Below are 27,375 nucleotides of genomic sequence, written 5' to 3'. Positions count from 1 at the left end.
TGAAAGGGTAAGCATCATAAATGACTTATTGTGCTTAGATTGTCACCCTATAAAACAGCCCTAACACATAGTTGAACCAGGAACACAACCTACTCTTATATAGAGAGTAAAAAAAATGAGTATTTCCGAGGGAAAAAAAATGTATATTTTATTTCCTGTTTTCATTCTTATCAAGCACTACATTTCCTTTCACATTTTACACTTAGGAAAACCAGTGTAATTAACATCACATATTTATTCTTACTTCATTAGTGACATTTACACCTGCACTATTAAAAAATGTGCTAATGTTTTATTTATGATTTTTTATAGTCTTACTTATTGCCATTCACGTCATTCACATTTAACAAAGACAGGAACTAATAAAAGCTAGGTATTAGGTATTATTTATCCTTGTCCCTGGCATGATAACAGCTTTAATGAAAAAAGGAATAAAAACTTAGCTGTTGGTAATTACTCCAATCACAATTACTTCACAATGCAGATGGAGTATAATGCAGTCAGTTTTTATGCTGTGTCCTTCATGTATTCACATCACAGTGAAAAATACACAGAGCTGTCACTAAGCATAAGTCAAGCTGAACAAATGGATTTTTAATTTGCACTAGAAAATACAGTCAACCCACTGTACCTGATCTTACATGGAAGGACATTGCAAAGACATATGAGAGGTTAAAGCATTTAAAATAGTGGACTCAAGGATATTTGGTGGGGGGAAAATAGGTACTTAATGTGAAGCAATATAACAACACACCCACACATCAATCAACAAGAATATTTTGCTATGAAAATTCATACTAGAAAAGGGGCATGACAAAAGAGGTGCAGATTGAATGCAGATCAATATGCTTAAAAGGAGGCAATAATAAGTCCTAAAGAGATTAATGATTTAGATTAAGGAACCAATCTGAGAGAGTAGAATAGTTAAGACCATGCACTTGAAAATCAGGATGGCTGATTATTGCAATCATTAATCTGTTGAATCTGATTGAAGGCAGTCACAAAAAAAACGGCAAGTTCTTTTAACAAATGGGCCTATGCTGTTTGTGACAAATGTCTATAAATCAATGATGCATGAAAAAAAGGGCCTACACAGAACTAACTAGAACTAAAGTCTTTAACTTGAACTTGTTAAAAAATGCTATCATAATTTTAGAACACATTTAATATATTATGTTTAAATATGTTCTTTTATCAAAAGTGTGTTGCTTTTACAAAGGCAAAGTGAAGGTACATTATTTAAATTTCAGGTTTTTTTCTATCAAAATATTTCCTTAATCTTAGGATATACGGAAAAGTATAGTAGCATTGATACAAAATGCATATTAAATAAATGTGTTACTAATATAGATAAGGCAATATGGTAGGTATTCTATATATCTTATCATATAACAATTATCTTGGAATGGGTATTAGTTTCATATGCAGGTGACAAACTGGGGTTCAGAGATTTTGAGTTGCTTATTAAATGCCATGAATCTATTTTAATCCAGATTTTTGGACTTCAAGCTTAATGCTCTTTGACTTAACCCACAATTACCTTTTGAATGTGCTGAATTATGGGCTGAACTGTGCCCCTCCAAATTCATATGTTGGATTCTTAAACCCCAGTACCTCAGAATGTGACAGGACTTGTAGATAAGGGCTTAAAGAGATACTTAAGTTAAAATGAAGTTGTTAAAGTGGGACTTAATCTACTGACTGGTATTCTTTTAAGAGTAAATTTGTACACAAAGAGACATTAGGGATGCTCACATACTGAGGAAAGATCATGTGAGGACACAGTGCAAACGGGATACATCTCCAAGCCAGGAAGAAGGGCCATAGAATGAAACACAACCCACATGCTGATACCTTGATCTTGGACTTGTAGCATCCAGAATTATGGGAAAAGAAATTTCTCTGTTTAAGCCACACAGTCTATGTGTAAGCCACACAACCAACTCATTGGAAAAGACCCTGATCCTGGGAAAGATTGAGGGCAGAAAGAAAAGAGAGTGACAGAGGATGAGATGAGTGGATAGCATCACCAAGTCAAATGACATGAACTTGGACAAACTCCAGGAGATGGTGAGGAACAGGGAGGCCTGGCATGCTGCAGTCCATGGGGTCACAAAGAGTCAGACATGACTTGGCAACCGAACAACTATAGTATTTTGTTATAGCGGCTCCAGCAAAATGACACCTTCAGATCAAGAAAATAGATAAAACATTCTTAAATGTTATACCTTTTTACAGTCAGATAAATTTCATTTTTTGTGACAGTAGAAAGAAAACTAATTTTGAAACCCCATAGATTGAAATTGACTCTCAGCTCTCTAAATTCTTAATATCTTGGGCTACTGAACTGAACTGAACTGAACCCTTTGTTAAAGAATTCACCTTTAAATTTAAAGAATTCAGTTCAGTTCATTCACTCAGTCATGTCCGACTCTTTGTGACCCCATGGACTGCAGCATGCCAGGCTTCCCTGTCCATCCCCAACTCCCGAAGCCTACTCAAACTGAGGTCCATAGAGTCGGTGATGCCGGCCAACCATGTCATCCTCTGCCGTCCCCTTCTACTCCTGCCTTCAATCTTTCCCAGCATCGGAATCTTTCCTAATAAGTCAGTTCTTTGCATCAGGTGGCCAGTTGGATTTCAGCTTCAGCATCAGTCCTTCCATTGAATGTTCAGGACTGATTTCCTTTAGGAGGGACTGGCTGGATCTCCTTGCAGTCCAAGGGACTCTCAAGAGTCTTCTCCAACACCACAGTTCAAAAGCACCAATTTTTTGGCACTCAGATTTCTTTGTAGTCCAACTCTCGCATCCATACATGACTACCGGAAAAACAATAGCTTTGACTAGATGGACCTTTGTTGGTAAAGTAATGTCTCTGCTTTCTAATATATTGTCTAGGTTGGTCATAGCTTTTCTTCCAAGGAGCAAGCATCTTTTAATATCCTGGCTGCAGTCACCATCTCAAGTGATTTTGGAGCCCCCAAATCTTACACTCCAAAAGCGTATTGCCTTTTCCTTACTCATTTATCCCACTTCATGGATTCTGGTTCTAGTGAGCTGGAGCCTAGCCTTTAGCCCAAAAGAGCATATCAGTAGGTGAATCTGGCAAATTAATTTTTTTCTAGAAATTACCCCTGCCCAATCCAGGTCCTCATCCCAATGATATTTATGCACTTGCTCTCCTGTATCATATTACTCTAAGTCTGTGAAGAAGAGTTTTTTATGTCATACTATATAAGAATATTAAAAGATATTTCTGAGATGTTTATTGCCTGTTCATCTGTCAGGATCATTTTATTTCTTGTAGCATTAGATGAGATTTTTGCAATGTAAATAACCTGGAATTCCAATGATTGAAATGCCAATGATTTTTCTCTTCTTTTGAAAATTGTGTGGGTAATGTGGGAGGGAGAGAGAAACTACAATAGCCTTTACAAAAGCCTTCTTTGAAAACAATCTCCCAGATGAAAAAAGAAATTAGAAAATAAAATGAAATAGAAGATGCCCAATAATGAATTTAGAAAACGAATCATCTGTCTCAGCTTATTCCCGCCCTGCCCCAGCCAAAAAAGAAAATGCAAAATTAACACAGATGAACTTCCTGAAAGAACACAATTATTTGATCCACTTCAAGTTGATTGGAAAGACCACATGCTATAGTTCACAAAATAGAAAGTACACAAAATGACTTATGAACACTAAAATTCATAAAAAAAGACATAGGAAACCAGAATAGAGTTTTAAACACTAGCTACTCAGGATAAGTATATTAGTGGTTTTCATGCAAATTTTGAGATTCTAACCTGTATTATATTCCTTTAGAAACTTTAAACTTAAAATTTATTTACAGTCTTTGGAATTCAAAAGTAACTATCTGTCAGTTATGTTATTAATCAAAATCATATAGCTATTTCTGTGGAAATTTAGGTGGCATTTAGTAACTGAATATTATTCATACCTATACATTTTTTAAAATAAAGAACTAAATTCAGGGTTTGGACTTAAGCCTCCTGCTTTCAGTTATTGGTCTTATTTTTACAGTAGTTTCAAAACTTCTCCTTCTATACAGCACCATTGATAAAACATCTAGGTTAAAGATGAAAAGTTTCTCCACCATGAGGGTCACCCAGAGAGGTTCACAGTGCTCCATGGAGAAGAGAAGAGGGAGGAGGGAGTTAGAGGTGACCTGAATGAGATGAGGTGGAATCAATAGACGAGAGAGGGGGCTAGCCAGTAATCACTTCCTTATGTGCACTCCACAACTGGACCACTCAGAGATGTTCATGGAGTTAAACAGAGAAGAGAAGAAGGAGGAAGGAGACAGAGGTGGCCAGGAGGATAAAAGGGGGGAATGAAAAGGAGAGAGACACATCCAGCCAGTAATCAGCTCAATTCCAGAAAAATAAATGACCCAATCAAAAAATGGGCCAAAGAACTAAATAGACATTTCTCCAAAGAAGACATACAGATGGCTAACAAACACATGAAAAGATGCTCAACATCACTCATTATCAGAGAAATGCAAATCAAAACCACTATGAGGTACCATTTCACGCAAGTCAGAATGGCTGTGATTCAAAAGTCTACAAGCAATAAATGCTGGAGAGGGTGTGGAGAAAAAGGAACCCTCTTACACTGTTGGTGGGAATATAAACTAGTACAGCCACTATGGAGAACAGTGTGGAGATTCCTTAAAAAGCTGGAAATAGAACTGCCTTATGACCCAGCAATCCCACTGCTGGGTATACACACTGAGGAAACCAGAATTGAAAGAGACGTGTACCCCAATGTTCATCACAGCACTGTTTATAATAGCCAGGACATGGAAGCAACCTAGACGTCCATCAGCAGATGAATGGATAAGAAAGCTATGGTACATATACACAATGGAGTATTACTCAGCCATTAAAAAGAATACATCTGAATCAGTTCTAATGAGGTGGATGAAACTGGAGCCTATTATACAGAGTGAAGTAAGCCAGAAAGAAAAACACCAATACAGTATACTAACGCATATATATGGAATTTAGAAAGATGGTAACAATAACCCTGTGTACGAGACAGCAAAAGAGACACTGATGTATAGAACAGTCTTATGGACTCTGTTGGAGAGGGAGAGGGTGGGAAGATTTGGGAGAATGGCATTGAAACATGTAAAATATCATATATGAAACGAGTCGCCAGTCCAGGTTCGATGCACGATACTGGATGCTTGGGGCTGGTGCACTTGGACGACCCAGAGGGATGGTATGGGGAGGGAGGAGGGAGAAGGGTTCAGGATGGGGAGCACGTGTATACCTGTGGCAGATTCATTTCAATATATGGCAAAACCAATACAATATTGTAAAGTTAAAAAATTAAATTAAATTTAAAAAAAAACAAATTCAAAGAAAAAAATGATGATTTTCCTTGTAATAGAACTCCTGGAAAAGTTAAAGCTTATAAGTTCCTAAATATGTACCACAAGTGGGAAAGTATGTAAAACATTATTGAAGCTACCTTGAATAAAACTCAAGACTACAGGAGTTAATTTTTACACACTAATTATTGTAAATATAGAAAAGGCATAAGTACATATTTGTAAATCATTCTGCTCTTCCAGGGGGTCTTCCCAACCCAGGGATTAAATCCAGGTCTCCCACATTGCAGGCTGATTCTTTACTGTCTGAGCCACCATGGAAGCCCAATACAAAACAAGACTCTTCTTTAATTATAAGAAGAATAACCCTGTGTACGAGACAGCAAAAGAGACACTGATGTATAGAACAGTCTTATGGACTCTGTGGGAGAGGGAGAGGGTGGGAAGATTTGGGAGAATGGCATTGAAACATGTGTAATATCATATATGAAACGAGTCGCCAGTCCAGGTTCGATGCAGGATACTGGATGCTTGGGGCTGGTGCACTGGGACGACCCAGAGGGATGGTGTGGGGAGGGAGGAGGGAGGAGGGTTCAGGATGGGGAGCGTATGTATACCTGTGGCAGATTCGTTTTGATGTTTGGCAAAACTAATACAGTGTTTCAGGTTTAAAAATAAAATAAAATTAAATTAAATTAAAAAAAAAAAAAAGAGCACCTTGTACAAGACACACACACACAAAAAAAGAAGAATAAATGCTACAAAGGATGAAGTGTCTCTAGAATATCTTATTTAAACCAGATAACTAACCAAATGAAAGCATGATTTTAGAGATTATAGAAATGCCAAGATTATTGAGAACCATTTCACAATTTAATTTTATGATAGAGTAAAATGAGCTCAAGCTATGCTTTTATGTAAACTTTTAAACTTGGGTATATTTACGTGTTGGTATAATAAAGTTTTCTAGTTACAATATGTTACATTAGTTGCTTAGTTGTGTCCAACTCTTTGCAGACCCCATGGACTGTAGCCTGCCAAGCTCGTCTGTCTGTGGGATTCTCCAAGTGAGAATACTGGAGCGGATTGCTGTTCCCCTCTCCAGAGGATCTTTCCCATTGAGGGATTGAACCCTGGTCTCCTGCACTGCAGGCAGATTCTTTGCCACCTGAGCTACAGGGAAGTCCAGTTACATATCACTATCTTAATAATTGAGAACACTGTGCTATGAAACATACAACACCATCACACTGTTTTTAATGAGGAAAATTGGGGGGAAAAACATTGTTTTAAGATTTAATAATTCTGGAAATTAAAATAAAGTTATAATATGTAAAATAAGTTGATACCATGGCACTCTAAAACATAAGAGAGCTCAGTGATGTAGCAAAAGGAAGCCTAAAGTGGGAGTTAAGTCCTAGGATCTAGTTCTAGTTCTACCATCAGTTAGGTGACAAGGACATGTTAGTTGACAGTCACAGTCTTGTCATCAGAAACAGTAACAGATAACTAAGGTCCATTACAGTCTAGGCTTGTATAGTATATTCCTACTTCAGTAGAATATATTATTTATAAAGTTATCTCCACTTTTAATACACAAACTTCTGGTTCTAAGTTGATGATTTTAGCCTTCTAAATTTCCTCTGAATTAAAAATTATTGTACATCCATGAAAAAGCAACATATACTTCTTATAATATATTCCTCACTTGAACTGAAAATGAGGCATTGCCAATAAGATATTGCATTTATGCAAGAAGAATATATCTTTATAAGGAATATGTGGCCTTTATATATGTTTGACTACATTAATGCTTAATATTCTAAGAGCATTGAAAAATATAATATATATAAGATTACATTTTATAAATATTAAGAACTAAAATTTTATTCTGGTTTATTAGTGATATATAGCTTTTAAATATAACTGTTTTGTTATAATTGTTTCTTTCAAGTTTTTCTATTTTGGAAAAAAAAAAAAAAACCTCCTCCCTTATATGCTGTGTATATAATTAGATTTTGTCCTGTGCCTGAAAAAAAATAGTTATTATAAATTTTAATTATCTCAATAGATATTACAGTATTTCATTGTGGATTGCATGATAAGATTTTACTTTTTAGAATGTAGTTTATTGTTCCCTACACATCCTTATCTTGTATTTGGAGGGAGGCAGAGTCTCGGGTCACTTGCTTTTCATTTGTATTCTTGCAGAAATCTTTTAAATGGTTTTTTGTGTTTTTTTTACAACATTTCACATCCAAACTCATACATTTTACTCACAGAACTATTTCTCTTACATTTTATTAAAAAGCTATTTAATGAACCATGTCATTTTTCTGCTCATAAATCTCCAATGATTCCTTGATGCCTGCATCAGAGTCCAAACTCTGACCTATGGCTGTAATCGGACTCAGCACACCACTTAGGCTCTGGTTTTGTCCTTCTATCTCACCCATGACTTCCTATTCTATCCAAAATAAGATCAAACATAGTTGAATGATATTTAAAACCTTGCTCTGCAAGCATGTGTGCGCACACACACACACACACACACCAGTAAGATGACCACAATCTAACCTTCTTTATTTCTCATGATACTCTCTTTTCCTTTTCTTTTAAGACCACAGTGAATTTCCTACCAATATCCAAATCTCCTCAAAACATGTTTGCTCTGTCTCTATGTACTTCACATTTTTATCCTTGTATCCTTACTCATCCAACTCTGGGGTTCAAAATCCTACATATACTTCAAAACGGGGCCTATATGCAATCTTTCTGTGACATTTGTTCTAATTATTACTGCCAGAGTTGTGCTTCCATGAGACTTTATTTTTTTAAAATAATTATTATAGCTACCACTAATCATTTTGATATCTTAGTGATAATTTCACTTGTCTCCACCAGAGATTGTAATCACTGTGAAAGAAGAAATTATTCCACGCATTTTACACTTCTACAATGTAATAATTCAAATGTTGAATGAACGAAAAGGAAGTACATATATTATTTATCTCAAACAATTACAGAATCCATATGATTTTATACAATCAAATACCTTTTGGAAGTAAATAAAACTGAAAACAATTATGGAAACTATATGTATTTCAAAAGAACTTCTTATATTTTATTTAGAGATGAAATGATGTTGACATCAAGATGATTTATTATGAATTCACTAGAGGACTGAAGAATGTACCAAAACTCTAGTCTTGGTTCTCATTAATTCACATAAATTCTTTCACCACTGGTTTTTACCTAGCACTCAAGATCTAGAGACATTGGGAAGGCAATGTGTTGAATACCTCAAATCCAGACCAAATGTTCTGAAAAACTGCTTTGCACCTCCATCCCTTAAATCAACTATCATAACTCTTCTCCTCCTAAATCATACAGCTCCACTGAAGTCCTGGCTTTCACATTTCTGATAAGGCAGTCCATATGTCTCCAAATTTATCACTCACTACTTCCCTAAGTGAATTCTTTACTTTAGAAAATTGATTTACTTTTCCCCATAAAATAGGCTGCAAATCCCTGGCCTGACTCCATTGTTTACTTCATTCCTGCCACCTGGAATGTCCTTGCCTTTTCTCTCCTCTCATTAAAGTTGAACTCTCCATGGAAATTTCACTTAACTGGAGTAATCCACTGTGATATTTCTCTTCCCTGAACTCATAGAATTTATTACCTGAACTACTAATTAGTCAAACAAACTATGAGTACTGCATTGTAATTCAATCCTTTTTCCCATAGAAATGCTTTTTCTGCTCAAATTAATTTTTAGCAGTAATTTTTAAACTTTTCTATCTACAACATTTTCAACATGATACTTAACATACAGCTTTAAGTATATATTTGGATAAATGTAAGCATTTGCTGTAAAATATCTGAGAATAAGATTATTTCTCTTTATACTTTTATATGCAATTTTTTCAGAAGTAGCTACTGAAAACGAGACATGGACTCTGTAAAACAAGAATTCATTGTCTAACAGTAAGAACAAATAAATTGAAATCAAATAATGAAAGTCATAATAGCTGTGCATGCAAGCTATACTAATGTTAACTTGAATAAATTTCATAAGTTTTGGAGGGAGGAAATGCTTGTGAAATTTTTAAATGAGTCTACAAATGTCATTTATCAGACAAGTAAGATGAGAAAAATAATTTGATAAGAAGTAACAAAAGTAAAATGAGAAAGGGACAAGAATAATCAAAATCAGATGGTTGTTTTGTTCAAAGACATATGTACTTCCTCACATTATAGTGCATTGTCTGGCACATAGGTAGTCAATAACTGATAATTGAATGAATAAAAGCATAGATTACAGGAGGTCTTTGCAGGGTGCAGATAAAATAAACTCATTGGACAACTTGTTGCAGACTCTTAAACTATATTATGTTGTTTATAACTCATCACATTCTTGTCAGATATGTATCTCCATTTTACAGTTGGAAGACTGAAGCCCATAGAAATGACCTTGATCAAGTTATAGGTAAGATGCAGAGTCAGGATTTATATTCAGGTTTATCTAGACCTTGATGGTTGGATGGCATCACTGACTCAATGGACATGGGTTTGGGTGAACTCCGGGAGTTGGTGATGGTCAGGGAGGCCTGGCGTGCTGCAGTTCATGGGGTCACAAAGAGTCAGACATGACTGAGTGACTGAACTGGAACTGGATCTGGAATGTATCTTTACTATATATCATCTGCCTTCTCAACTTGACATGGAATTGTAAAAGAGGATCACTTATACAGGTAAATACAAACAATTAAGTCCCTGTTTGATTATATTAAGAACAAAGCCCAGAGGTAAAAGCAGATAGAAAAAAATCTGCTCTTTTTTCTATAGAAAATATCACATTGTGAAGCGTTGTGACTGCCAAGACATGAACTTTATTATTTAGAATGTGTTACCAAAATGAAGAATTTGAAGGAAATTTATGTATTTTAAATCTCACTATTCAAGTTGTGTGAAAAGGACTAGTGAGGGAAGTGATTGGGATGATTGCTGCTGCTGCTGCTGAGTTGCTTCAGTCGTGTCCAACTCTGTGTGACCCCATACATGGCAGCCCACTAGGCTCCTCTGTCCCTGGGATTCTCCAGGCAAGAATACTGGAGTGGGTTGCCATTTCCTTCTCCAATGTATGAAAGTGAAGTCATTCAGTCGTGCCTGACTCTCAGTGACCCCATGGACTGCAGCCTACCAGGCTTCTCCATCCATACAATTTTCCAAGGAAGAGTACTGGAGTGGGTTGCCATTGTCTTCTCCAGTGGGATGATTGGGAAGAGTAAAAAAGTTCAGAACATATAAAAAATGTAAATAGCTCTGGGAATAAAATAATAAGGGTCTAATTAAAGTTTGGACTTCCTTGATAGCTCAGTCAGTAAAGAATCTGTCTACAGTGCAGGAGACCCGGGTTTGATCCCTGAATTAGGAAGATCCCCTAAAGAAGGAAGTGGCAAAACATTTGCACATTGTTGCCTGGAAAATCCCATGGACAGAGGAACCTAGCAGGCTACAGTCCATGGGATCACAAGAGTTGGACATGACTTAGCAACTAAACCACACCACCAAATAAAAGTTAAACAAGTAGAAAGAAAAAAATAGTCATGCTACTTAAGCAGCAGAGTGCATAGAATTGTGAAACAGATTGGCTGTTGACAACCCAGAACATGAATTTTAGGACAATGGCCAAATTTTAATCTATCTATGTGGCAGTAATGTCTTTAATTTAGAAAAGGACTATAGGTGGAGAGAGGTAGATTTTAGTGTTTTAAGATGTGTTAACTTATAGGGGATGATAGGATAATAAAGGACTCTTCTAGGTACACTGGGGAAATGAGGTCCTGTATCAAAGGAGAATAGAAATAAAAAGATCCAATGGGAGAATCAGGAGTATATAGAGAAAACGTGCTTCACGATCATCTAGATTTTAGTTCCTGAATAAATTGCTAAGATGTAGTCAAAGTAATACGTAGAAATAGAGAGGTGATGATTTCATGCAAGAGAAATTGTAATATGTTTCAAGATTGAATTCCTAAACAGAGTAAGTAGTAGTAATTTTGATAGAAGATGGAATGAAATTTAAAATAGAGAAGTTTTAAAGGGTATTTAGTGATTGCGGGGAAATTGTAGGAACAAAAAATCGAATGGCAAGGGTGGAGTCTATCTATAGGTAGAATGTCCTTTGAAGCAACTCGCATATAGAGAATAAACAGGGATTTGTCCAGATTGGCATTAGAAAAATGCAGAAAGAATGGAAATATAACCTCATAAGTACCAATCAGACCATAGCATGTCATCCAAAAAGAGTACATGTATAACAAATCTGATGTCTCAGTTTTCAAAAGTATGACTGTTGCTTGCTAGTTTATCAACAACTAAATTTCTACAATGGATAAAAGAATTATGTTGACAATATCTTTACATCACTTATTCTATTAATATATTATATATGCTATGTATGCTATTGCTGTGATGTTTATATTCTTTTGGGCTGCTCAGAATCTGAACCTCCTTGCTATGTGTGGAGATTTCTTCACCTCAATTGAAGGCAGAGTCTCTAAAGACTAGGTTATAACCATTAGACCAAGACTCAGTTCTTTGCTTGAGCAGGCCATGAAGATTCACTCAGAATCTAGTGACACAAAAAAAGAAGGCACTGAAGAAATACGTATTTGTCAGTGGTGGCTATGGTAACAAGTTCAAGTTTCCAGAGATAGCATTAGAATTGATGTATGTTACGCATTCAGTGTTAGATAGCAACTATGTTGGCAGCAGAATGAAGAGTATTTGTACCTGTGGATGCTGCAATAATTCTCTAATATAATTTCCAGTATTAATTTAAGTTGTTTCTGAAATCCCTATTTTATTTCTGTTAAAGTAGCTAAACATGGCTTAACTTACTTGAACCTAAGAAGTTTAACTAATCCATTTTTTTCTTTAAAGGTAATAGACTAATACTTGAGCAGTTTTAGGTTTATGAGAACATTGAACAGAAAGTATAGAGTCTGTATGTCCTCCTCACACCACCAAATTTCCCGCAAGGCTGGTATAAGCCATTTACAGAATTCCTAAATGTTATTATATGTTACATAAATTAATTTCCATTACTAAATTCAACTACATCATTGAATTCTCCTAATAAATTTGATGAGGAAACTATGACTCAAATATATTAATTAACTTTCTGAAAGTCAGATGGCTAAGTAATTGAAAATCAAGCTTGTTACTTTGTTCTATTTTTCCATACGCTGTATTACTTCTCAAGCATATATACTTAAGCTTTTGAAATTGCATTGAATTGGAATTCTTTAACTAGAACCATTGAGAGTTCACGTCTGTCAAACCCATTTTGGTAAGTCTTGAAGAGAATTGGAAGATCAGGTCATCATAAGTCGTTCATTATTGGAACAATGTCTACAAATTAAATCTGAAGCGTGTCTTCTTAACCTGAACTACATATTCTGAATTTTAAATTAAGGAATCTCAGACTCAACAAGGGTAATTATAGAGCTAAAAAAATTAGATATCAAAAATTTCTAAGAAATTATGTTGTACTTGTCATTGTTTTAATTAAAGAACTCAAATATTTTAAAAATGTGAAATAAAATTTATTTCTAAATAATATATTAATATTTAACATATTTGATTTAAAATGTGTATGTGTATTTTAAAAGAATTTGATGGAAAATTTAACCAAAAACCCTAAGTTTTCTGAGTGTCTAGTATTTAAAGACGCTACTGTTATTCTTAAAATGACAACCTCTTCAGTCACATTAGCACTTAAAATATGATTTATTCTTTCATGATTTGCTTCAGATCTTGTGCTTCCAGAGAGATTAATCCTATAAAGGGTAGAGATATTCTAAACCTTTGACAGTTCTGCTGAACTTGTTGTTTCTCCCACTAGAGTTTTATAATAATACACTCAATTAGTTTCTTTGTCCCAGATTTCATGGAATAATTGCTAGAACTTTATCTAGTGCTTATGAGTCAGAAATGTTTATTCTTCAGAGAATGTTTTCTGGACATTTTTGTAGTTCCTATGCAAAGTAAAATAAATTGAAATTAAAGCACAACTACTAGTTTCCATTTTTAAATTACTGCTCCACATTTAAGTATATAAAATACATAAGATTTTCTTATAATAATGCCCCATTCATATCCTATTAGCACAATTTTACTAGCAATTTTCTCCATTATCTTGACTAATACACATTGTTCACAATCACTTGATTTTTAAGGCTGATTTTATTATTTTCAGAGACAGTTTTATTAATAAATATTATTCACATTCATTTGCAACACCAGGTATCTTATGAATTGAATTTCAGTTAAAAAAAAAAAAAAAGATGTCTTGATGAAACACTTCAATGGATATATACATACATTAACATCTAATCTTATTTGCATTTGTCATTCTAGAAAAAAAAAAAATAACAGCTAGTTGATGTTTAGTAACCCTCTATAAATAAAGATTGATTTTCAAAGCCTCAGTAAACATTCTACTCCCTTAGTAAGCGGGATGCCAATTTTATAAGTCATAAAGTTTAATAGAAGTTTTACTTATTAATAAATGAAAAGAGTTGAGGGACCAAAATATGCCTAAATTAGGAGAAAAAAATATGATCCTATATAAAGGCAGACATCATTTATAAAAATAGTCTTATTAAAACTTTTTTTTCCATTTCAAAGAGCTAGACAAAAGAGCTACAGGAATATAAAAACTTATCTCTTTCATCGGTGGAAAAAATTATACTAACTTGTAAAGGAAGGATATTTTAAACTTTTATAATTAACAACCATTTTTAATTAGTATCACTGTTGCTGTTAGGAAAAATGAAGACCTAGAGAGAGTTCAGAAAGAGATGAACTATCCCAGTGTAATTACCACAACTCCCAGCAGGGTCTTCTCTCATCTGATTAACACCACAGCAGGAGAGTCATTCCAGCACACAGCTAACTGCCATAATCATGAGGAACATAATACGGGTGAGAAGACTCAAAAAAGAATTTCTCTGACATGTAAAATTAAGACTCCAAACTTCTTTAAGTTGCTGTGCATGAACTCATAATTCCAAACATTTGTAGAAAATCCAAACCAACTGTAAAGTCAACCAATACTAAATACATTTAAAAGACCTAAAGCTGACACTTGCAATAAAACAAAATAAGCTATGTAAAAATGTTTCATTCCTCTCATATCAAAAAGCTATTTTAACTACTAGTTAACATTCTGTTGTGGTTCATTGGCATCTCTAATCAAGATACTGATTGAAATAATTTTTTCAATATTTGATAATCATGGATGTTACAATCAGCTTTATAGAAGATTTGAGTATTTTTCTGCTGGTGTATATTTGGAAGATTTCACAGATATTTAAATATATATTCAAAAAATATGAGTGGCATTTCCATTAGTTATCATTACACTACAGTTAATGTTTTGCTCTAGGTTAGTCTGGTGTTACTTAAAAGTCTGATCCAGAAGGTTGTTTTTTTTAAGTTATTCATCTTCATTTTTGTTTTTGTAAATTATGTTTTATTGAGTATTTTTGATTGTTTAACTATCAGTATTGTTCTTTAATTTTCAAGGTGACAGTTTTAATGATGTGTTGTAGGAGTACTAGCCAAAATATTTAATGACAAGTGTGAAATATGCATTGGCCAGTTAGAAAAGATCCTCAACAAAATATAATGGGCAGTGCCTAGTCCACTATATTGCTATGTATTAGTTGAGTTTTCAATATACATGCTTAGGGAGGTAAAGCTTCCTAGGCTATCAAACTAAGGTATTTTTATGATATTCCCCAAACAAAAGCAGAAAACAAAATAAGATAAGGTGCAATACAGATGGATTTGCTGATACTGGGGAGGGGATCTATAGCCCCCAAACTTAGAGCAGGTTGTGACCCAAACTAGATGAAATGTTATCATTAACTTCTGTTTTCTTGGGCACTCATAACAAAGTTGGAGAAGGCAATGGCACCCCACTCCAGTACTCTTGCCTGGAGAGCCCCATTTACAGAGGAGCCTGGTGGGCTGCAGTCCATGGGGTCGCTAAGAGTCGGACACGACTGAGCGACTTCACTTTCACTTTTCACTTTCCTGCATTGGAGAAGGAAATGGCAACCCACTCCAGTGTTCTTGCCTGGAGAGTCCCAGGGACAGGGGAGCCTGGTGGACTGCCGTCTATGGGGTCGCACAGAGTCGGACACGACTGAAGCGACTTAGCAGCAGCAGCGGCAGCATAACAAAGTACCACACACTGTGAAGCTTAAAATAAAAATGTATTCTCTCGTAGTTCTGGAGGTTAAAAGTCCAAAATCAGGTTGTTGAGCAGATAGTGCTCCCTCTGAAATCTCAAGTGAATATTCTGTCATTTGCTCTTAGTTTCTGGTGTGGGGCAATCCTTGGCATTGCTTGGCTTGAGCTTGCAGATTAACTCCAATTTTGACCTCAATTATTACATGGCATTTTTCCTGTGTGTCTATCTCTTCCCTTCTCCTTCTCTTCTCAATTATATTGGATTACAGCACAACTGAATTCAGAATGACCTCATCTTAGCTAATCATGTCTGAAAGTACCCTAGTTCCACATAAGATCACTTCCTGAGATGGGGAGTACGAGTTCATTATATCATTTGAGAGACACAATTAAAGTCATAACAACTGGCTTACAAATACAACCTTGCAAAATTTATACCTTTTGGCTATGATAGACATCTTCAGAACATTAACAATTCTACATGTGGATATCTAATTTAATATATCACAAAGAATACAACGAATTAATAATGATATGAAATTGCATGATAGATAGCATAAGACATGAATTACTCTTAAGAATATTTCTTTTTTAAGCCACACTATAAAGTACCCTGTACAGGTCTTCAATCTTTCCATGACCACCCGGATTTACCTGAGTACTCCTATTGCACAACATTATAACTAGCTTTTTGAATTGCTTATCAACATAGAAGTCTCATAGTAGGCCTTGTATGTTTCATGTTTATGAATGAATTGAAGAGAAAATCTTTCCTAAAAGTGCAACTACATCCTATGTTGAATGAGACAGTAAGTGAAAAATAATATTATTCTGAGTCACTATAGGGAAGACTCTCCAAAAATGACAATATTATCAAAAAGGAGAATTCTCATGAGAAAGAAAATAAGTGATATGGACAGATTTTAAGATAATAAGCTGTAAAAAGTATTGCTCCAGGGGAAATATATATATATATATATATATATGTGTGTGTGTGTGTGTGTGTGTATTTTTTAAGAATCAGAAGTTATGGAGGATGCTGAATCCAAATAAGTAAAAATAGAGGAACATAGAAAGAAGAATCATTAAGGGAGTAAAAAAGCTAAAATGTTATATGAAAATGAACTTGAAGACAGGTGGAAAAGAACATTCTTTTAAGAAAAGGAGATCTTCATTTTAAAGATGCTAATTTTTACCTAATTACTTTCTAAGAAAGACTAGATGCCATACTTCTTCAAAGCTCTGTGACTAAGTTTTGTGATTATATGGTACACATCAACTGCAATCAGCCATGAAAACTTTAATGAGAACCCTAGCTTAGAAACAAGTAGTTTTTCAGAGGATGATGCAAATTCAAATGGAAGAAGTGCAAACTGTACAGAGCAATCATTTTAGAAACGAAGAATTTTGCAAAACATCAACAGGTGCAAATCATGCATGATGATATGGAATCACACTGAAAAAATATGCAGTCTTCTGGAGAAGAAAAATAACGATTTCTATAATGATAAATTTTTCATATATTTTGTTTTGAAACAGATTTTCACTGAAACATTTCATAATTATGTACAGATTTCATTTCACTAAACGAAGGCTTTAGCCATAGCTATGAACTGGGAGAACCTTTTAAAAATAACAATTTCTAGGCTTTGCTTGATGTAATAGGCAGAGTTAATCAATTTTGGAGTTTGATCCTTATTTTATAATTTAATGTTTATATATATTACTTTACAAATCACATGTTTTCTTATTTTTTAATACAAATAATTGTATCAGACAGAATGGATTCAGTTATGCTGTCATGGGAATCATAAAAATTCCAGTAGTATGGTAAAACAAAGCTTATTTCTTGCGTCTTCAAATTTCAAAGTGTCCAGATAAATTTCTCTTCCATTTTCCTTCATGTAGTGTCTTGGTATTTTAAGATGTATTGATATATTTGCACTTATATCTTAATAAGGGCTTCCCAGATGACTCGGTGGGTAAAGAATCTGCCTGCAATTCTGGAGACAGGGGTTCAATCTTGGGCCAGGACGATCACCTGGAGGAGGAAAGGGCAATCCTCTTCAGTATCCTTGCCTGGAGAACCCCATGAGGAGAGGGTCTTGGCCCACTACGGCTCATACAGTAGTAGCAAAGAGTCGGACATGACTGAAGCAACTGAGCACTCATGCACATATCGTAATACGGAGTTTAAAGATCATTGGGGCAGGGAAAAACGTCATGGAAAATTATAAAATTATTAAGTCATTTGTTCCCAGAGTCTCCCAGATACTCCCATGCACAGTCTCTTGTTCAGAAGAAGTAGCATGGTGCTACCCAAATATAACAAGACAGACTGTATACACCAAGTCTACTTTTACTTCTAGAAATATATTAGCTCCGGTCCATTATTTTGAGTTTTTATTCAGGAAAACCAATATTACAAATATTCATCCTTCTTTGCTTGTCTTCCATCTCAAGAAATTTGCTCTGGTCCTTTATATGTGTTTTTATAAATCTCAAGTTTACTATCTTGATTTATTTCTTGTTTTGATTCAGTGTTCTTTATTAAGGATTCATTCAGATTTATTCTGTCTTGAGTACTCAGAGTAATTTTGTCTTAATTTTTTATATAATTTTGTCTTCACATATGCGTCTTTCCTGATTTAAATCAACTTTCATTTTCTTTAACTTATATGTGTATATATATATATGGGCTAAATAAAATGAAAGAAAAGTTGATTCAGATCAGGAAAGAAGTACACACACACACACACACGACACTTAGGCTTTGTATGTCTTATTCAAGCTAAAAGTTCATATTTCTAATGTATTTTGGGGGGATATTTAGTTTAACTTCAAATGTCATCTGAGTTTTCTTCAGCTTTATGGTTCACTTATTGTTGAGATTTTCTACCAATACAAAATCTGTATTTTGCAGCATCTGAATTTCTGTAGTATTTTTATATTGAAGTTTTGTATTGTATTCTTATTTAGAAAAAATAAACTAGGAACTAACAAAGACAATTGCTTCTTAGAAAAATAGCTGTGACAAACCTAGACAGTGTATTAAAAAACAGAGACATCATTTTGCCAACAAAGATCTGGATAGTCAAAGCTATAGTTTTCCCAGTAGTCATGTATGGATGTGAGAGTTGGACCATAAAGAAGGCTGAGCATCAAAGAATTGATTCTTTCTAACTGTGGTTCTGGAAAAGACTCTTGAGAGTCCCTAGGACTGGAAGGAGATTAAACCAGTCAATCCTAAAGGAAATCAATCCTGAATATTCATTGGAAGGAATGATGTTGAATCTGAAGTGCCAGTACTTTGGCCATCTGATGTGAAGAGCTGACTCATTGGAAAAAACCCTGATTTGGGGAAAGATTGAGGGCAAGAGGAGATGGGGCAACAGAGAATGAGATGGTTGGATGGCATCACTGACTCAATGGACATGGGTTTGGGTAGACTCCGGCAGTTGGTGATGGACAGGGAGGCCTGGCATGCTGTGGTTCATAGGGTCGCAAAGAGTCAGACACGACCGAGTGACTGAACTGAACTGAATTGAACTGAATATGAACTAACAGTTCCCAGTCTATGTTCAGTATGTTTATATTTATTATTTTACTTTTTCTGAGAACGATTTTGTGTTTCCTGTCAGTCCTCTGCTCCTCTCTGTTCTTTGTCATGAAGTCCTTTCAGCCTCCCTTTTCTTGCTTCCTGTACCCACAGGTTGAGAACAGACATGGAAAGGTGGTTGATGTTCAGATGGGATTTTTTCCCCCATTTCTTTGACTTAGAAATTACCTAGGGTTGTGGTGTTTTCTGTCTGCTAGCAATGTTGAAAGCATGTTGATTTTATCATTGTTTCAGAAGAATAAGAAAGAGATTCTGAATTAGACTGTTGCTCTTGCTAAGTCCAGATATCTTTACTAAGAAAATATCATCTTAATGGATGATTGAAACTGGAAGAAATTATAATATTAAGATGTAGGCATTAGGATCACTAGCACCAGATTTGTTCCTGAGTTTCTTGCAACTGAAAATTTAATCAATTAAATTATTTTTATTGTTTATCAAGAAAAATAGTATATTTTATACCTCAGGAAAAAAATCAGCTTTCACAGCACCTAAATCTGAAATAAATTTCATACAAAACGTTTGTATATGTTATGTTGAATAACAAAGTGACTAAAAACATCTGTAAGTGAAATTGTTACTCAAGGCATGTCTGACTCTCTGTGACCCCATGGACTGTAGCACACCAGGCTTCTCTGTACATGGAATTTTCCAGGCAAGAATACTAGAGTGAGTAGCCATTTCCTTCTCCAGGGGATCTTCTGGACTCAAGGATTGAACCTGAGTGTGCTGCGTTGCTGGCAGATTCTTTACTGTCTGAACCACCAAGGAAGCCCAAAAATGTCTAGATCAACTCTTTTCATATTATTTATAACATAGGACTTAACTACAGGACCCAATTGAGTTAATATTTTTAAATTATATTGCAGAAATCTAATACATTGAGACACAATAATTATCTATCCTTCACTTTAAGAATACTTTGCTCTCTCATATCCCCTGCCACCTATAGATTTGTAATGGATTATGTCAAGATTTTCAAGAATAAGTTTGCTTTAACAGCCCATCTGCATATTTCTAGCTGCATCACCACAGTGATGTGTTCCTGCTTAAGTCAGTAAATCAAGTGAGCACGTGATGACTTGCAGTTTCTTCAAATTTTAGGTGGGAGGTATTTTTTCTTCTAAATATGGATGATTTAACTCATGCCCCTGAAATGTAAACAATCATTGTGCAACCACAAAGATTCAATTTAATACTGAAGCCAAGGGAGAAAGAAGTGAAGATAACAAATATTTAATACCACCTCAAAATGGCTATAGATTCCTCTCTAAAATGCTAGCATACTCCATAAATTCTCATATTGATTATGCCATTTTCAGCCTGGTTTTGTTCTTAGTTGCATTTAAAATAATCCTAAATGAAACAATAAGAACTGTATTATATTTAGATATAATATAATATTTTATAAATATAAATATTACAGGCTTAACAAAGCATCAGATCAGATCAGTCAATCAAGGTGTCCGACTCTTTGCAACCCCATGAATTGCAGCACGCCAGGCCTCCCTGTCCATCACCAATTCCCGGAGTTCACTGAGACTCACATCCATCGAGTCAGTGATGCCATCCAGCCATCTCATCCTCTGTTGTCCCCTTCTCCTCCTGCCCCCAATCCCTCCCAGCATCAGAGTCTTTTCCAATGAGTCAATTCTTCACATGAGGTGGCCAAAGTACTGGAGTTCCAGCTTTAGCATCATTCCTTCCAAAGAACACCCAGGGCTGATCTCCTTCAGAATGGACTGGTTGGATCTCCTTGCAGTCCAAGGGACTCTCAAAAGTCTTCTCCAACACCACAGTTCAAAAGCATCAATTCTTCAGCACTCAGCCTTCTTCACAGTCCAACTCTCACATCCATACATGACCACAGGAAAAACCATAGCCTTGACTAGACGGACCTTTGATGGCAAAGTAATGTCTCTGCTTTTGAATATGCTATCTAGGTTGGTCATAACTTTCCTTCCAAGGAGTAAGCGCCTTTTAATTTCATGGCTGCAGTCACCATCTGCAGTGATTTTGGAGCCCAGAAAAATAGAGTCTGCCACTGTTTTCACTGTTTCCCCATCTATTTCCCATGAAGTGATGGGACCAGATGTCATGATCTTCGTTTTCTGAATGTTGAGCTTTAAGCCAACTTTTGCACTCTCCACTTTCACCTTCATCAAGAGGCTTTTGAGTTCCTCTTCACTTTCTGCCATAAGGGTGGTGTCATCTGCATATCTGAGGTTATTGATATTTCTCCCGGCAATCTTGATTCCAGCTTGTGTTTCTTCCAGTCCAGGGTTTCTCATGATGTACTCTGCATAGAAGTTAAATACACAGGGTGACAATATACAGCCTTGACGAACTCCTTTTCCTATTTGGAACCAGTCTGTTGTTCCATGTCCAGTTCTAACTGTTGCTTCCTGACCTGCATACAATTTCTCAAGAGGCAGATCAGGTGTTCTGGTATCCCCATCTCTTTCAGAATTTTCCACAGTTTATTGTGATCCACACAGTCAAAGGCTTGGATCTCCTTGCAGTCCAAGGGACTCTCAAGAGTCTTCTCCAACACCACAATTCAAAAGCATCAATTCTTCAGTGCTCAGCTTTCTTCATACATCCTAAACTCTGAAAAATACTAATTTTTTATCCAAGAAAAATATTTCAATATAAGAAAAGATTTTTTATAATAGGCTTATTTTTTGCATTGATATACTAATATGTACAAAATTATAGCAGTTTTGAATTAAGATCCATTCTTTCTCAGCACATTTGCTGTGCAACTTATTTTAATAAATGATTGAAAATATATATACTTTACATACACAGAATACTTTACCTTAAGTTAAAATTTACTTAAATAATTCAGTGATTTTAGTAGTCTAAAATTTTTAGAAGACTATTTTCAAATAGGAATTTATTATAAGAAAGTATATTTTGAGGATCTTAAAATTAATCACATGAATATTTACTATGAGTAGCCACATCTATTTTTTCATCTAAATTTTTGAGAGTATTTGTTGAACTTAAAATTAAAAAGATCTTTTTTATATAGTAAGCCTTCACATTTGAGTCACTATATTTATGAGAAACAAAGAAACAAACAAAAATTAGCCAAAGTTTTCATTATGTTTTCTAACAATCATTCAAGCTCATTGATACCTTTTTTTTCATTTTTGTCCCAATCATATCATAGTGGATTAAGGGGATTCATGTTAAAACACTGGTTTGTGTATTTAGTTATATATTTTTAAGTTTGTTGTCTAAACTTATTTAGATAGAAACAGCTTCCGTGGTAGTTCAACTGGTAAAGAATCCACCTGCAATGCAGGAGACCCTCGTTCGATTCCTGGGATGGGAACATCCCCTGGAAAGGGAATGGCAACCCACTGCAGTGTTCTTGCCTGGAGAATCCCCCCCATGAAAAGAAGTCTGGCAGGTTACATTCCACGGGGTTACAAAGAGTGGGACACAGCTGAGCCACAGTGAGGATCAAATTATTCCAGAATCCAACTATGCACAAAAAGAGTGTTCTGTGCTGGGAGCAATTAAAAAGAACTTCTCTTTTCTTCTGTCATCCCACACATTGAAGAACCTTTGAAATAAAAGAATAAAACTCCTCACACATAATCAGCCAGTACAAACTGATGAAAGAATTAAATAAGGTGTGTTCTGCTTAAAGACATGATCATCAGTCTGTAACATACTCCATCAGTACTCAATTGTAAATGTAATGATTTAGTCAGATCATCCCATCCTCCCACACCACTCTTAAGGGGTAAAAATGAGAGTCTTAATCTTTAAATATAGTTACGTCAGCTTAATTTGTTCAGTCACAAAAAAATACAAAGGACTAAAAAGGATTTATAAGGCTTCAATAGAATTTGCTAAAAATACTAAACTTTTAAATGAAATTGCATATTTAGTGACTTTCTAGAACAAAATTTTAATGTCTGAAGAAAGTCAGTAAATTAATGAACAAAAGTTCAATAATTTATCATTGATTGAAGTTGAATTTGAAAGCAATAATTTTTAATATTGAAGGGATTTTGACTATTGGTTAGTTGACAAATGCTCACTATATTCTTAACATTCACAATCCAATCAAGGGAAATTTTTTCTTTAAGTAGAGTATCAACCAAAGCTGTTAATTGTGGTAGGCATTGTTATTTTGATGTGATTTTAAGAAACTAGCCATGCTAATACATTATATATAGCCTCATCCTTTCTCTTTATATGTATATCATGTATTTATATGCATTGATTTTATAAATATATGAATGTGTATCTAGACCTATAGATCTCTATTATCTATTTTTATTTATCTACTGTATCTATCTTTCTATCTAGTAGAGATTTAGCTTATACCATTTGTCATAAGAAATGATATGCAGCAAACAACCAAAAAGCTAGGTACTTAAAACAAGTAAATTTTGTTGATATGAGCATGTAGATTGGCTGACTGTTGACTGTTAACCTGGACTGGAAGGTCTATTGATCAGCAGTACACTTACCCTATTGAGATTGGGTACGATTCTGTCTAATGTGTCTCTCATCTACCTTTTGGGTCAAGTAGACTAGCTGTGACATTTTTTATAGAAACAGCTGCAACATAAGAGAGAAAGTGGTAAAAGATAAGGCAAAGAGTCAGAATGGATTTTCATAATTTCTGCCTATTCTGTTAACCATATGAGGTCACAGGGCTGAACCCAAAGTCAAGGTGAAGGGCAAGTCACTTCATCACTGGATCACACATCGTAAGGTGTGGTACTGTGAGGTCAAAAGTGTAATAGTTTCAAGTGGATTAGAGAACTGATATGTAATGCACTCTGATTGATTTCAAATAACTGGTTTCCAGTGCTCTGATAAATAGACATAAAAATCCAAGTTTCTTTTATTATTTGCTTCCTCAGTTTTCATAGTGTTTATTAAGAAATCAGTTTGTGTTCAATTGTAATTTACTCAAAGTTCATAATAAAATTTAATTCTATTTTTAAGGTTCAGAGAGAGAAATGCACTTGCTTGGGAGAAAATTGACACAGGCGTATTAACATTCCCACAATAATAATTGTTAATAGTGAACACTCTAGTACCAAGAGAAACTACAAGTGCATTATCTTACTTAATTCATCAAATATAGATATTATTACTCTATTATCCTACCCTATTATTTCCCTTAGTGGGAAATAAGTTCAGAGAAGAGGCTAAACAATGTTGACTGGGTTCATACTAATAGTTAAGAATCATAAGACTTGTTTCAAAACCAAGAGCTCTTTGACATCAAAGCCCATGTTTTAACTGCTAGAAGGCACTAACTCCCATAAACATAGGAACAAGCATCATCAGATGAACACCTTCAGTGAACTTTAATGTATAATACATGGGTTTAAAGTCAGCCCATGACTGACTTTCATTAAAGGCAGTGAAATCAATTAATTAATATTACTACTGTTACCTGACTGCTGTTACTATTAATCTGACTATACCAAAGAATTTGACTGTGTGGATCACAACAAATTGTGGGAAATTATTCAAGATATTGGAATACTAGACCACCTAACCTGCCTCCTGAGAAATCTGTATGAAGTTCAAGTAGCAAGAGTTAGAACTGAACATGGAATAAATGACTGGTTGCAAATCAGGAAAGGAGTACGTCAAGGCTGTATATTGTCACCCTGCTTATTTAACTTATATGCAGAGTACATCATGCGAAATGCCGGGCTGGATGAAGAATAAGCTGGAATGAAGAAAACTGGGAGAAATGCCAATAACCTCATTTATGCAGATGATACCACTCTTATGGCAGAAAGCAAAGAAGAACTAAAGAGCCTCTTGATGAAAGTGAAAGAGCAGAGTGAAAAAGTTGGCTTAAAACTCAACATTCAGAAAACTAAGATCATGGCATCTGGTCCCATCACTTCATGGCAAATAGATGGAGAAACAATGGAAACAGTGACAGATTTTATTTTTGGGGGCTCCAAAATCACTTCAGATGGTGACTACAGCCATGAAATTAAAAGACACTTGCTCCTTTGAAGAAAAGCTATGACCAAACTAGACAGCATATTAAAAAGCAGAGACATTACTTTGCTGACACAGTCAGTCTAGTCAAAGCTACAGTTTTTCCAGTAATCATATCTAGATGTGAGAGTTGGATTATGAAGAAAGCTGAGTGCCAAAGAATTGATGCTTTTGACCTGTGGTGTTGTAGAAGACTCTTGAAAGTCCCTTGGACTGCAAGGAGATCAAACCAGTCCATCCTAAAGAAAATCAGTCCTGAATATTCATTGGATGAACTGATGCTTAAGCCAAAACTCCAATACTTTGGCAGCCTGATACGAAGAACCGACTCATTTGAAAACACCCTGATGCTGGAAAAGACTGAAGGTGGGAGGAGAAGGGGATGACAAAGATCTCATAAGATGGTTGGTTGGCATCACTGACACGATGGATATAAGTTTGAGTAAACTCCAGGAGGTGGTGATGGACAGGGAAGCCTGGCTTGGGAGGTGGTGATGGACAGGGAAGCCTGGCTTGTTGCAGTCCATGGGGTCGCAAAGAGTCCGACATGACTGAGCAACTGAACTGAACTGAACCAGTATTATCCTAGATTTCAGGAAGCATATTTCAAATCTATCTAAACAATTTAATGAGAAAAGCTACGAAAATTTGCTATTGTATTATGGTTATTTATCCTTTTCTCTCAGGGAGAGTGATAGTGACTTTGGATACTAGAATCTAGTCTTTCATTGTGCCCAGCTGTACTTCTATCCTTTCCATTAAAAAAATGAAATAATAAATCTATCTTTAAAAAAGATAGAATTGGGTTTCAATTCCTTGAAGACAACTAGTTCTAACTCAAATATAGGTCACTGCCTATATCTAGAGCCTAAGGAATTTGTACATTTAAAATATGGGAAGAAAATGAGGCCCCAGCAAAAGAGACTGAGAAATATCAACAAGAGCATTGGAGTGAAAAGTAAATTAGGATATATCTAGAAGTTATGTGAGCAAGAAGAGGAGGGTAATAATATTAGTTATCTTATTTATAACACAGAAACAGACTCCCTTGTAAATAAAATATACTCTGATAAAATTTCAAAAAAAAAATAGAAGAGGAAAGTGATGAACCATGTTAACTACAGTTGATAGAGCAGGTAAGAGCTAGAATAAGAACTGATCACTAAATTTATCATCATGGCAGTTTCAGTGACCTGGACAGATCTTATCTTTTGTTGTATAACAATATTAACCTAGAATAAGTAGCTTAAACAACACACATTGAGATTGTTACATATTCAGTTGAAAATGGCCACATATGACCCATCACCTTTTGCATATTGTAATGGTTAAAAGACATTTCTCCCCAATAGACCGGACAAGGATTACACAAGGACATGATATAAAAAGGCAGTGATTATGAGGATTTCTTTTCATCCTATCCACTAGAATGAGAGTAATTGTAATGTAGTAGGAGGTAAAAAAGTCTGATTTGAGCAAATTTAAAAGGAAATGGGAGAGGAACTGGAAACAATGGGAACTGTCAATAATTTCAAGGAATTTTACTGCAAATGCAGGCAAAGAAGTAGTGTTGCATCTGATAAGGAGAGTGAGATAAAATATCTTTTGATTAAAAACTGTGGCAATGAAAATATTTCATAGAGGGAGGATTGTATTATGTAGAAAGGAGAAAGGAAGATTGCTGAAGTAACATTCTTAAAGAGATGAGAGGAGGGGAGTGAAGGGGTTTATTTTAGATAGATGCAAAGATACCCATCTATGAGATTCAACAATAATTCTGATATGTTTACACAGATATTGTTGGTGACTGTATTTTACAGAAAAAGCTTGTAGAAGGCATCTTCTTATATTTTCTGATGATTCTAATATTCTTAGAGTAATAGGAAATGAAGTCATCCTCTCACGGAAGTCTTTCTCAGGCTGAGACTGGATCATGTGTTACTGGTGGTGAGAACAGAGGAGGTACTGTGGATGGGAGAATAAGGAAGTGAATATCTTAGCATCTGTATTAGTTTACTAGGACCACCGTAACAAAGTACCATAGGCTGGGAGGCTTATACAACAGAAATTTATTGTCTCATTGTTCTGGATGCTAGAAGTCCAAAGTCAGGGTGTCAGCCT

The sequence above is a fragment of the Bubalus kerabau genome, chromosome 18 (genome assembly GCF_029407905.1).
Source record: "Bubalus kerabau isolate K-KA32 ecotype Philippines breed swamp buffalo chromosome 18, PCC_UOA_SB_1v2, whole genome shotgun sequence".
Classification (NCBI taxonomy): domain Eukaryota; kingdom Metazoa; phylum Chordata; class Mammalia; order Artiodactyla; family Bovidae; genus Bubalus; species Bubalus kerabau.
This window is presented reverse-complemented; position numbering follows the sequence as displayed.